Source organism: Sciurus vulgaris (assembly GCF_902686455.1).
Source record: "Sciurus vulgaris genome assembly, chromosome: 8".
Taxonomy (NCBI): Eukaryota; Metazoa; Chordata; class Mammalia; order Rodentia; family Sciuridae; genus Sciurus; species Sciurus vulgaris.
In genome coordinates this window covers 125,948,447-125,962,045 of record NC_136468.1, presented here as the reverse complement: position 1 = coordinate 125,962,045, position 13,599 = coordinate 125,948,447, and the positions used below count along the sequence as shown (strand labels likewise).

Here is a 13,599-nt window from a genome sequence, read left to right as displayed (position 1 = left end):
ACCAAATTTAAGAGTTATTGGGATAGAAGAATGAGCACAGATGCAAGGCAAAAGGATGCACAATAGTTTCAATGATATGATATCTGAAATTTCCCCAAGCCTAAAGAATGAAATGGAAAATTATATACAGGAAGCTTACAGACCCCCAAACGTACAAATCTACAGCAGACCCACACTAAGACACATTATAATGAAAATAACAGAAATAAAGAATAAGGATAAGATCATACAGGCCATGAGAGAAAAAAAGCAAATTACTTTTAGGAAAAAAACAATTCAGATCTCAACTGATTACTAAACCCAGACCCTCAAAGATAGGAGTTCATGGAATAACACTTTCCAAGCTCTGAAAGAAAGTGGAAGCCAACCCCAGAATTTCATTTCCAGGAAAATTAAGTTTCAGATTTGAAGATGAAATAAAAGTTTTCATTATAAACAAAAGTTAAAAGAATTCACAATTAGAAAACCCACACTACACAATATTCTCAACAAAATATTCCATGATGATGATGTAAAAAAAAAGTGAAAAGCAGCAAAGGGAAGACCTACACTAATGGAATAGTCAAAAGAGGAACTAACTGAAATTAAAAGTCAGAAATAAACCAAAATGACTGGGAATACAAGCCACATCTCAGTATTCACCTTGAATATGAATGGACTAAACTCATTAATCGAAAGGCACAGACTTTCAGATTGGATTTAAAAACTAAGACCCAAGGATATGCTGTTTTCAATGAATTACCTCATAGGCAAGGATGGGAAGAAACATATAACTAATATGGATTGCCTAAACAAACAGGGGTTTCCATCCTCATATCAGATAAAGAGGACTTCTAGCCAAAGTTAACCAGTAGGGACAAGGAAGCTCATTTCATTCTACAGAAGGGAATTTACATTAGGAAGACATAACGATTATAAATATTTGTACTCCAAAAAAATGGAGCATCTCTGTATGTCAGACAAACCTTTCTCAATTTAAAGAATCAAATAGACCACAACGCAATAATACTGGGTCAATTTAAATACCTCTCTCAGTACTGGACAGATCTTCTAAACAAAAACTAAATAAAGAACCTATAGAACTAAATAATACAATCAATAATTTAGACTTAACACACATATATACAATATTTCATACATCAATGAGCAAATACACTTTTTCTCAGTAGCATATGTATCCTTCTCTAAAATAGGCCATAGCTTATGCCACAAAAGTGTTCTTAGTAAATACAAAAAGGAGTTAATAAACTGCATTCTATCAGATCTTAATGGAGTGAAATTAGAAAAAAATAATAAAATAATAGAAACAATTTTTAACACATGAAGACTCAATAATGCACTATTGAATGATGAATGGGTAGTAGAAGAAATCAAGGTGCAAATGAAAAACTTCTAGTTAGAACAAATAAATAAAATAATTAAAATATAAAATGTTGAATACATGTTTCTGTCAAAGTTAACTGAATATTTCCATTGCATCCCAAATAAGGAAATAGAAAAACTGGTGAAGTAAAAACCTGCCATCACTCATAACAATGTTATTACCATAGACTACAGTGTCCCTATTACCTTGTTATATACGTAATAATGTGAGTGATAATTATTCAGGAGGAAAATAAATCTAAAATAGATTCTAGAGGTTTGTAACCACATGTCTGCCCACCTGCTGGAAATTACTTCAAATCCAAGTTACCCAAACACTATTCTTTCTTTTTTGGGGGGTACTGAGAATTGAACTTAAGGGAACTCAACTACTGAGTCACATCCCCAGCCCTATTTAGTTTTTTATTTAGAGACAGGGTCTCACTGAGTTGCCTAGTGCCTCACAGTTGCTGATATTGCTTTGAATCATGATCCTCCTGCCTCAGCCTCAGGAGCTGCTGGGATTTCAGATTTCAGATGTGCACCACCACACACAGCCCAAACACTTTTCTTTTTATGTATGCATAATACTTTAATTGAAATAAATTATAGTTTCATTTTACTTTTTATTCCACTTTAGACACATGTGGTTTGACTGACTATATTTGAGTGTAGTTGAAAAGTCAAAAGATAAAAACATCATTCTCTAGCTCAGAAAAGTTCAATCTGTCATTGCATTAAAAATTAATTCACACTAAAAAATAGGTTAATGGAACAGAAATTTGTCCTACTACTTTCCACTGCCCTCTCTTCTCCAGTCCAGTGTATCAGAAGACATTTTAAGTATAATTCCCTTGAAAGCTGTAGATTTAATAGGTTAATGGGTGGTTACAACTCTTGTTACTAGGCTGATTCTCTCCCAACTCTATATAGAAAAATATTTTTTTGGTGGTGTTCCTACACAATTTCATGCCATTAAAGTGTATATGGTGGCAGGGGGGAGAATCCAGTGACTTAGTCAGTAGATAAAGAAGCTGGGTTGATTTCTGCAACAATTTCCCAAGTATTTCTTTTCATTTTCAGATTTCAAATCAGATAAAAATGCTTCTTTGTAGTTTTGAAGAAAAAATGAGCAAGAAATTGTGAAATTCTAAGCCGAATGGACTCATTACTGTGTTATCAAATATTTTAACACACTTAGACCCATATATTAGGTGTGCAAACAAAAATGTTATAGTGATATCACAATATATGCAAATCAAACTGACTTACACTAATAAATAGTAAATCATAAAAGATGCCAAAGCATTGGGGTCTTTGAAAAAAAGCCAAATACATTTACCACTCCCCAGAAATAGCATTTCCTCACCTCACCTGCCATATGAATAAATTTTCTAAGCACAAAGAAATTAGAAATTATTTTTTTTCTTTTATGAAGTTACTTAAAAATTAGTGAATGAGAAATTAAAGTGAAGCTTCTATAATATAGTGAGAATATTCTAACTGAAAAAGAATTACAATGAAACTATTTATACTCCCATGAAGATCACATGTAAGGTAAACAGAGAAAGAAAAAGAACAAGAGATTCCTACATTTGTCATCATTTATGGGCACCTTGGAGCAGTTGATAACAATCACAAAGTTTTGGGGAAAGCAAAGTTTTGGAGCCAGAGAGATCTGCATTAAATCTTTGCTCTGCTTCTCAACAACCCTTTGTTAACCTCTCTTGCTTTGACTAGTTCAAAGCCCTTCAGAATAGTCCTGTTGATCCCATTACCCATTCTAATACATCCTCTACAATACTATCCTGATTAATTTAAAAGAATCTGGCTACACAGCCCTCTGCTTCAAGGCCATACTCAAAAACATTAGCAAGGTCCTAATTCTCTTAAAGCTCTCCTCAATCTGATATAATTTCTTTCTTTGCCTTACCTGCCACCTCTTCTTACTCTCTCCACAACCCCCAGCCTTGGTCCCAACAATGATTCCGTTCACGGCCTTTCACAACCCAGAATCATCACTGTTCCCTTGCCTGGTATATGTAAATCTTCTTCATTTTCTTGATCCATCTGTGCTCCCATAACACTCACAATCTGGGTAATTGATAAACAAGAGAAATTTATTCCTCAAATTTATAGAAGTTCATGATCCAGGTGCCAACAGGCTCATCATCTAGTGAGGACTGCTCTTTTCTTTAAGGTGGCACCTTGTAGCTGCATCCTCTGGAGGGAACAAACATGGAGCCATCACAAAACAGAAAGGCAAGAGAGTTGGTTTTTTTTTTTTTTTTTTTTTTTTTTTTTTTATAAAGGGACTTACTTCATGTATATGGGTAAAGCCCTTGTGACCTAATACTCTCCTAGAAGTCCCACCCATTAATACTATCTTTATGTACATTAGTTTCCAACATGTTAAATTTGGAAGGGCACATAAATTTAGAGCATAGCACTTACCCAGCAAACCCCTGTTCATCCTTTAAGGTCCAAAACTATCTGCTCTTCACCATCAAGTCTGCCCTAACTCCCCTAGACAACTCTCACTTCTTTGTAATTCAAGAATATTTTATTTAAGTTACTTCCTGTGCTGCAATGCCCTACAATTATGTCTACCTACCAATCTCCAACCTCTGATTCCCATTCTCACTTCCTCTCCTTGATACACACTGAAACCATAAGCACCTCTAAGGATCTTAGGACCCACCCACCAAGTGCCTTTTATCTACCAAGCATCCTACAAATGTTTACCAAATAAAAATATGAATAAATGAAAAAGTGAATGAACGAATGAAAATTCCTAGGATCTAGGAAGTTTGATGAATGAGATTCATGACAATCACCGGAAAAGGTAGGAGATGAGAGTTTGGATGTGATTTCATAAAGTGATAGAATATGTACTTTATGTATGTTACTTAAGGGTCCAAAATGGCTATGAATAATCAATACAGACAATATTTACAGGTATAAAGGTAAGTGCATTATATACCCTAGAGGATGGAATCACTCTTTCTAAGCCATTAGTATCTCAATAGATCAATATGTTTTTGGCACACACAGTAAGGTAGAAGCAGAAAATAAGAGCTATGTATCTGGCAAACAGTATCAAAGTACATAACTTAGTAAATGTTGTCAACTCCTTCTGTGCCTCTCTAATCCCATTTATCTAAATCCTACTCAGTGGGAGAATTAAAGTTATAATATATCTAAATAGCTCTTGCCAAAGTGTAGGTAAATGTTTCCAAAAACAAAACAAGGCTGTATAAATTAGCCACCTGATTTCACAAAAGAAAATAAAAATTTTATTTGACACATTTGCTGGAAGAAAACAATGTAAACACATTGCAAATAAGCACATTCAAAATATATAAAGGCAGATATTTTTCAAAGAGCCTCAAAGGAGAGGAACTAACTTGGAATTCCAAAGGAAGCAGTGTAAAGAGAAAAGAATCACCACAATCAGACTGAAGTAACCCTTGAAACACTGCGAATTCATAGACATAACAGAAAGAGTTGAAAGAAATAGAAGCCAGATCTTCAAATGCGAACATGAATGAAACAATGTTAAAATGTTACAGCTTTGTAGTTATACACAGTAGTTGAGTTCACCCAGGCAATCTCATACATTCATGGAATTAGATTTCCATTCATGATCTGCCTCCTTATCCCTCTCCCTTTTCCTTCCTGTCGTCCCTCTCCTTTCCCTTATCCCATCCTCTACTCTACTAGACTTCCTTTCACTAATCTATTTATTTGGTTCATTTTATCTATGTTTAAAGTGAATTTTCCCATAGTTTATTTGTATATACACATAACTTGAGTTTTAAAGAATTCATTCTGCATTGCCTCCCTTCCCCATTCCTCTCTTTCAATCTCCTTCTTCAACATTATTGATATCCTTCTGTTTATGTTATCCAATATCCTTCCCCTCCCCCTTTCCTTTACTTTAGTCTAACTTCTACATATGATAGAAAACAGTCAACCTTTTAGTTTCTGAGTTTGGCTTATCTCACTTAGCATGATATTCTCCATTTCCACCCAAACACCCACAAATGCCATAATTTCATTATTTTTTATGGCTCAGTAGAGTGCCATTGTATATATATATATATATATATATATATATATATATATATATATGCCAGAGTTTCTTAATCCATTCATCTATTGATGGGCATCTGGGTTGATTCCATAATTCAGCTAGTTTGAATTTTCCTGCAATAAACTTTGTGGTGTCTATATTGCTATAGCTATAGTATTCTGATTTTAGGTCTTTGGGGAAAATATGAAGGAGTGGGATTGCTGGATCATATGATGGATTCATCCCTAGATTTTTGTGGAACACTGCTTTCAAGAATGGTTGTACTAGGCTACAGTCCCACCAAAAACATACGAGAATAAGTTTCTCCCAATGCCATCAGCATTTATTATTGTTTGTATTCTTGATCATAGCCATTATGACTAGAATGGGATGAAATCTTAGAATGGTTTTGATTTGTATAAAATGCTAATTTTTAAAAGTCAGAATTGGTTGAGGGAGTTAAGTGGATCACAAAGTAGTTAAAATGTAAATTACGATGAATGTCATTGACTCGGGAGGCCTGAAAAAATAATAGAAGTGGGGATTTAAACAATATCCAAAAATTTCTAATTAGAAATTCTTTACAGAACTTTGGCCATTGAAGTAAATATAAAAACTCCAAAGGGTGCAGGAAGGCTCTTGCTGACCTGCACCTAACTCTAGGTATGTACTAGTTAGAAATGTTGGAAACACACAGTAGTATTCATTGATTCTTAAAGAAATTAGAAATGAGAAGCCTAATTGAGCCAAAACCATGAGGAGTTGAAGCCTCCCTCCTAGACGTGTGAAAAAGAAGATATTTTTGGTATAAAGATAAGACCTTGATCTAAATTCATAATATTATATAAAATTATATTTCTATAATGGTAACACAAGCTTATCATCTTTGACATTCGTAACTTAACTTGGACTCCCAAGTTTTCTGACAAAATCCCCTACTTATGAAGCAAACTTGCTTGATTTTGGTTGTTTACAGTTGACACTGCACTGATGACATGATTTTATTTGAGCATACTACAGATTACTGATAGAATACAGTTGGGCATTAAGTGCTTGTTATTTCTATTAGCCAAAGGGTGAGATCAACTTTGAGCATTATGAAAGTATTTCAAAACTATCTGAAATAGAATAGTTTCATTTGCATGGTTTAATAATAAGGGGAAACCCTTAAAACCACAAATCATATCAAATAAAACATGAACTTTCAAACAATATTGATAAGTAACAATTCCATGAAAAAATGTATTTAGTGATTCTGGATTTTTATGCCTTTTCTCTCATTGATGGGTCCCTCCTGGAAGTGATTATCTATTTCTATGTAATCCTTAGTTTACAGTATTCAACGTCTGGCCTGCTTTCCCTAAAATAAAACAGCAAAAATAAGAAGTTACACTTTTAATAACATACAGAATAAACAATTTAACTCTCAGTGAATTAAATCAGAACCACTATCACCATTATCACAATACTGTTTTGTGCTTACTGATTGAAATTAATCCAACAGGGAACTGAAATTAGTGTTTTAACTTTAAGGTTTATTTCATCCGGAAAACAGTTTATGACTTTATGCCTACAGTACTGTAATCCCCAGAATTTTTTTAAAAAACTGATAAAATTCTGTGATGAACTTGTATATAATAAATTTCTGCAAAAAACATTTGCTATTATATGCTGTATTAAAACTAGTTCCATTGGATATATTCCATGGAAACTTTCATTAACATGGCGGTTTTCAATTGTTAGAGTTGTAGTTGTAGTAAAATGCTAGGGATAACTATTATATTTCTAATCAAATTTATAAAAATGTTCCACCCTTGTGAAATTATTGAGTTAACTATCATCACCATGAATAAACAGATTTCTAATTTCACTTAACTTTAGGTTTAATCTTAAATTTTTATAGGGGTTTCATATTTGCTTTTGATTATTCTGTCAGATCAATCCAGTTTTCTAAAATGGATTATCCACCATGTTTTAGTCAGCTTTTTCCACTGCTTTGATTAAAAGACCTGACCAGAACAATTGTAGAGGAGGAGAAGTTTATTTGAGGGCTCACATTTCAGTCCATAGAAGGCTGACTCCATTTGAAGTGTGGTGAAACAGAACATCATGGTGGAAATGTGTGGTGGAGGGAAGCAGCTCACATCACCAGGAAGCAGAAAGACACTACTCTCCAGATAAAAAATATATATCCTCCATCCCATAGCCATGCCCTCAATTAACCACTTCCTCCAGTCACACCCCACCTGCCTCCAGTTACCACTCAATTAATCCCATCAGAGATTAATTCACTAATTAGGTTAAGGCTATAACCCAATCATTTCTCCTCCAAAACTTCTTGCATTGCCTCACATGTGAGATTTATGGGACATCTCACATCCAAACCATAACATAGTACTTTAGCATACTGTAGACATTCAATACATGCTAGCTTTTGTGCATTATTATAATTAACCACTATGATATTAGTACAAATGAAACAAGTAGTTGAATGGATGCTAATGTAAGACTATGATGGTTAGGGAATGTTCATTAGAAAGTCAATAAAAAGAATGATTTATGAATATTCAACTGAAGCATGCCAGTTATTATCAAAGCAACTAAAATATTTCTTTGGTAGGTTAAAAGCGATTAATGAATAAATTATATTTTAACTAAAAGAGAAAAAAAAACAAATCTAGACTAATCTATTTATACTACAGAGAATTACTACATGGGCTTGATTAAGGGGCCAAAAGTCAGTAGCGTAATGAAATGAGGAAAGGACAGTTTTCTTTATATAAAAGGAACTTGCATTTCTTATATGATAGTTCCACTTTTCTAGGGCAGCTTGAAATTTCAGACATTCAAACTGATACCCATCCTTAGTCGCTTGGGCAACTGAGGAAGAAAGAAGTTTCCTTCCTACATGCAACTTTCACTAGACGTGAAACCTTGGGAGAATGAGACAGCTGTGACAAAACTAGAGGGGCACATCAGAAGCATTCAATCAGAAGGTCCAATCTAGACTCCTCTTAACTAGTTCTGGTAGGATATGGAATTTAAAAACTTCAAATCCAGAGTATAATTGACAATGATAAAGTTGGAACACACTTGCTGTAGGAGATCACTCCTTTTGAGAACTATGTATTCATGGATGCAGCTACTTTCAAAAAGATCTAAACTCCCTCCTGTATCACTGCAATTAAAAAAAAAAAAGAAAGATGAGAAGGAATCTGTAGAAATTTTAATTGTTTAGGTTTTGAATTAACTTTTTATTCAGTTTCCTTTCAACCTGCTTGGTTCTTCATGTGGGATTGAATATGTATGTTTTACAAGATATGTGATTCAGAAACATTTTCAAAATAGACATCTATTCTTCATCATCCTTTTTTTCCCCCCAGTGTTGCAAACGCCCTGTTTATTTTGCAAACAAGGTTCAGAAATGTCCAGACACGGATGCACAGGCTGGGAACATGGGGTGGTCATGTCACACAGCAGGCTGCCTCTGCTGTGCCGACCAACCGCCCGGGCTCTGGTGGGCAGGAACTGCATGGTCTCCTCTGGAGGGCCAGGCGTCAATCCTAAATGTATTTAGTGATTCTGGATTTTTATGCCTTTTCTCTCATTGATGGGTCCCTCCTGGAAGTGATTATCTATTTCTATGTAATCCTTAGTTTACAGTATTCAACTTCTGGCCTGCTTTCCCTAAAATAAAACAGCAAAAATAAGAAGTTACACTTTTAAAGTTCATTATTTTATACCTCTATTTATTAAAAGAAAAACAAAATTATATGAACTATGAGTAAAAGTCTTATTAATCAACAAATGAAATTCAATATTGCATCCTATATTTGTAAATAAATATAGTAATAATAGTGGTCAAGAACCTGGACTCTGACCATTCTACTTAGGCTATAGACAAATCCTATATCTTCCATTTACCAGCTCTGTGACCTTGAATAAAACTTAACCTTTCTGTTCTTGGTTTACCTAACAGTAAACAGCCCAGGCTGACAACTAAAAACCTGGCCTAATATTTTGTTATTTAAAATTATTTAAAGCTAAAAGTTACATTATTTTATGGTTTGGATAATGTCATCCAGATTTTCTTATAGTTCTAAACTTTCTACTTATAGAGCATACAGGCTACACATGGATACTGCATGTATACTGCAGTATGGTCTATGTTTTATCCAAGCAGAAAACCATGTTCAGATTTTTCATTGCAATTTTACAGTTTACCTTTTCTGCATTTTTCAACGTAGTCAGGCTTCAGGATGAAAGGAAGGTCCACTGCTGCGACTGGAGGAAACTGTTTCCTGTGGTAGTGGAGTGGGGAAAAATGAGGTATTTTAAAACTTGAAAGCTATGCTAAAAATACAAATTTCTTCAAAATATTTTGCAAACAAGGTTCAGAAATGTCCAGACACAGATGCACAGGCTGGGAACATGGGGTGGTCATGTCACACAGCAGGCTGCCTCTGCTGTGCCGACCAACCGCCCGGGCTCTGGTGGGCAGGAACTGCGTGGTCTCCTCTGGAGGGCCAGGCGTCAATCCTTAAGAACCAGGGGTGCTTTCACCTGGTCGGCCACCTTCTTGCCGCTGAGCGCCTCCACGATGGCGAGGGCGAACTCAAAGTTGGTCCTGGGCCCGCAGCTGGTGACGATCAGGACGTCCTGCTCCTTGCAGTTCTCGGAGTAGCTGTAGTGACTCCAGTTCATCATTTTGTCTTTTGCAAGGTGGGTGCATTGTAACTTTGCTTCCAAAACCTATTTCATGAGCCAAAAGAGCTGTGGAACCTGCACAGATGGCAGCTATGAGGCCCTTCCTATTCTGCTCCTTCAGGATCTCCTTCACAGCAGCAGACTCAGATAAGTTCTGTGCACCCAGATTACCTCCTAGTAGAACCACCACATCGTATGGTCCCTCCTTTCAGGCATCTTCAAGACTGGCATCAGGACAAATGACAACATCAGGGCTTCATTGTACTGGGTCTTTTCCAGACAGACCTGCAAAGGTGACCTTAATCACAGCCAGCCTCATGACGTCTCCCTGAATGACTGTCTCCATTTCCTCTGCTCCTTTGCATAGGACAACCAGGGCTCTTTTTGAAGCCATTTTGATGTATGTTTTAAAGTCTGGGGGAACAAAGGCTCATCCTTTTTAATTTTAATTTTAGATAAGGAACTTTGATGACCAACTTGTATGGTAGACTTCTAAATAATCTAAAAATATTTTTACTATTTTATCATTAATAAATTACAATATTACAGGCTTCATTGTAATAATATGTTCACATGTTTATGATTGTTCAATTTAGAATTTGTACAAAACTTCTGCCAGGTTTCTGAGCCTCACTTTTTCTCCTTATTAGTTGGCATTTATATAGTCTTCAAAATGAACCCTAAAGATTTCAAATAGTATAATTTTTACACCACTTTTATGGAAATAAAAATTCATTTTCTTTTATATTGAAAAAAAGGAAGAGATATAACAAGCATTGTTTTTTGTTCATGAGACTTCTCTGAGTCAGGATCTTCTTGGTCAGATATTTTGAATCACTACATGATGTGACTGCTTTTCTTCAGTTTCAAATAGTTAATGATAAGCTCTTCAACAATATACTTCTATTTCTCTCTCTCACTCTCCAATTCACATGAGCCAACCATCTATATGTTTATGTAAACCTTTTTTAATTCTTCATCCTCACCTTATACTTAGGATGCTGTATCCCTAAATTGACCACCCACTGGGGGGAGACATAGTGCTTCCTTTCCTCTCTTCTAAATTCGTGTAATAAGCTTCATAAAAAGCTCTAATTAGGCAGTATTCCCTGAATATAGTAAATAGACCCATTTTTCAAAATGTATCTATTCACTTAATGATAGTTTTATTTAAATTGCATCATATTAGGCTTTAATTTACCTAGAACACAATCTCATTTCAAGCTTGAACACTTTCTCCTACCCCTCCTGAAATAGCCTGTCCTGGTTGTTCTGTTGCCTAATTTTTCTTAAGAACTCGTCATCACCCCAGCACCACAAAAAAAAAAAAAAAAAAAAAAATTAAAAAAAGAGCAGTGGCCATCAAAATTGAAGTACATTTCCAGGTGTCATTTTATAATGTCAATATAGTCTTGAACCACCGTAATTTTGTGTAAGGTAATAAAAATATCTCACTTCCAGTGTACTTATAGATGATGCTAGTATCTTCATGACATTTTTGTAGATGGGCATACTAGGTACTAGGCTTTAGGAAAACAGTCTATAAATGTGCCTCAGTTCCCAGAGCTATGAGTGACTCAGAAATTATCATTAGTTCACTACTTCACAATTGCACACATAAACTTAGGTGTCATTTCCCAGATTCTAGAGAACAGGCAGAAGATACAAAAATGCAAAGTTTGTGAGTCTCTTTATCTTATTATTGTAAAAGATTTAAGTAAAAATAATTCACTATCATATCTGCAAAACAAAAAGCAAGACTACACATGAACAAAGGAAATAAACCTAAACTTAACTTGAAAATAAATATTTAATGATACTTTAGTAATATAGCAGATATCCAATTTAGTTTTACATTGATACTGACTTGATCCCATGCTATAGCTTAAAGACATCTGTAATCAATTCCTAGTTCTGTAAATCGGTGACCTTAAACAAGTCGCTTGCACTATCTAAGATCCATTCCCTTTTCTAAAACATGAAAACATAGGTTCGTTCATCTTGAAGGTTCTACCAATTCTAGAACTCCATAAACTATACACATACTAATGATTTTCTTGGCCTTAAAAAAATGGCCAAGATGTAAAATTAATTTAACTTTCAAATACATCAATTTTGGAAATGGTTCACATTATTTTTAGAGCAATTGGTCACTTTTTAAAATCTAGCATAGGAAAATTTTACATCATTTCAAATTTTTACTTCTAGTTAGAATGTTAGCCTATTAATGTCTGTGAAAGAAAATAAGTATATAAATTAAATATTTTGTCATAGTCTAATAATTATTGTTTCCACATGTGAAACTGGAATTTCAAATCCTTTTATCAGATTTTTAGTGGGGAAAAGAAAATTATTATATATTAAGTACTTATATATTCAATATATATAGAAAACAATGACTTTTAAGGAAATAATATCTCTGAAAGATGAAGAATTTTGTTACTTAAGCATAGTCTTTTCTCAGAGCCTGTTTTCTCACCACTATTTCTTCAGAAGGGATTAACCAAATAAGACAGTAAGGTTATAATAATATTTCCTTTGAAAACAAAGACAGAACAATTTCAAATTATGCCTAGACACAAAGATGGTCAACTTCCAATTAGCAGAACCACAGATTTCCCAGGAGGGCTAAGCTGTGGGGACAAGGCCTTGAAGACTGATAAAGCAGTTTACATAATGACAAAGGGAAATGGCAAAGGTTGCAATCACAGGTTTGCCATCTGTTAATCTTCCTTTTGCATTAAGTGGCAAGTCACTTTGAAAGCTACCAAGCAAAAACTGAAAAGCCATTTAGGGTAATTCAACTTTGCCTGTATCCACTGTACTTCATGAAATGAAAATTTCAATAGCCTCATGAGAATTCCAATATGTTTTCAGTGAGTCTACATGGGACCAACAAATAAAACAATAGCTATCAATATTAATATCTATATGCATGGAGGAAATATTCATGAATATAATACAAAGAATAAGTGTTTTTTCAGAGTCCAATCAAAAGTTTATATTTTATATCAAATATGTATTGATTTAGTTATTTGTGACTGTACTAGTTTTCATGGAAATATGCCAAAACACAAAATTCAAATGACAAGATTCCAGAATATTTAGAAGAAATGTGAGTAAAGTATGTTTGTCAATATCCACTAAAATACTGGTCAAAAAGTCACAGGCCAAAAATATGTATGAATTATATTATCAATAGTGTTCAATTATCTTTCCCCATTACTTAGAACTGCTATTTCTACAGTATGTGTAAGTATATGACGAGAATCTGAACTATCATATTAGTAGCTGAAGATAGCTATTTTAAAACACGTCTTTAATGTGGGATTGCTGCCCCTTTATATCCCAGATAAGGGGGTAAATTCTCAGTTGCTGTCAACTGAATAAGAGATTCCTGTTCCCCCAACCTAATGGCCTAATTTAAAAAAGGAAAGAAAGAACCAAAGAAAAAA

General features: G+C 34.4%; 1 pseudogene across 1 annotated transcript; it reads right to left on the bottom strand.

Moving 5' to 3' along the window:
• Nucleotides 1-9,967: 9,967 nt before the first annotated feature.
• LOC306668135 (Parkinson disease protein 7 homolog) lies at nucleotides 9,968-10,569 on the bottom strand (annotated as a pseudogene). The gene has a single exon. The product of its transcript is annotated as a Parkinson disease protein 7 homolog (transcript).
• Between the last annotated feature and the right edge of the window lie 3,030 nt (nucleotides 10,570-13,599).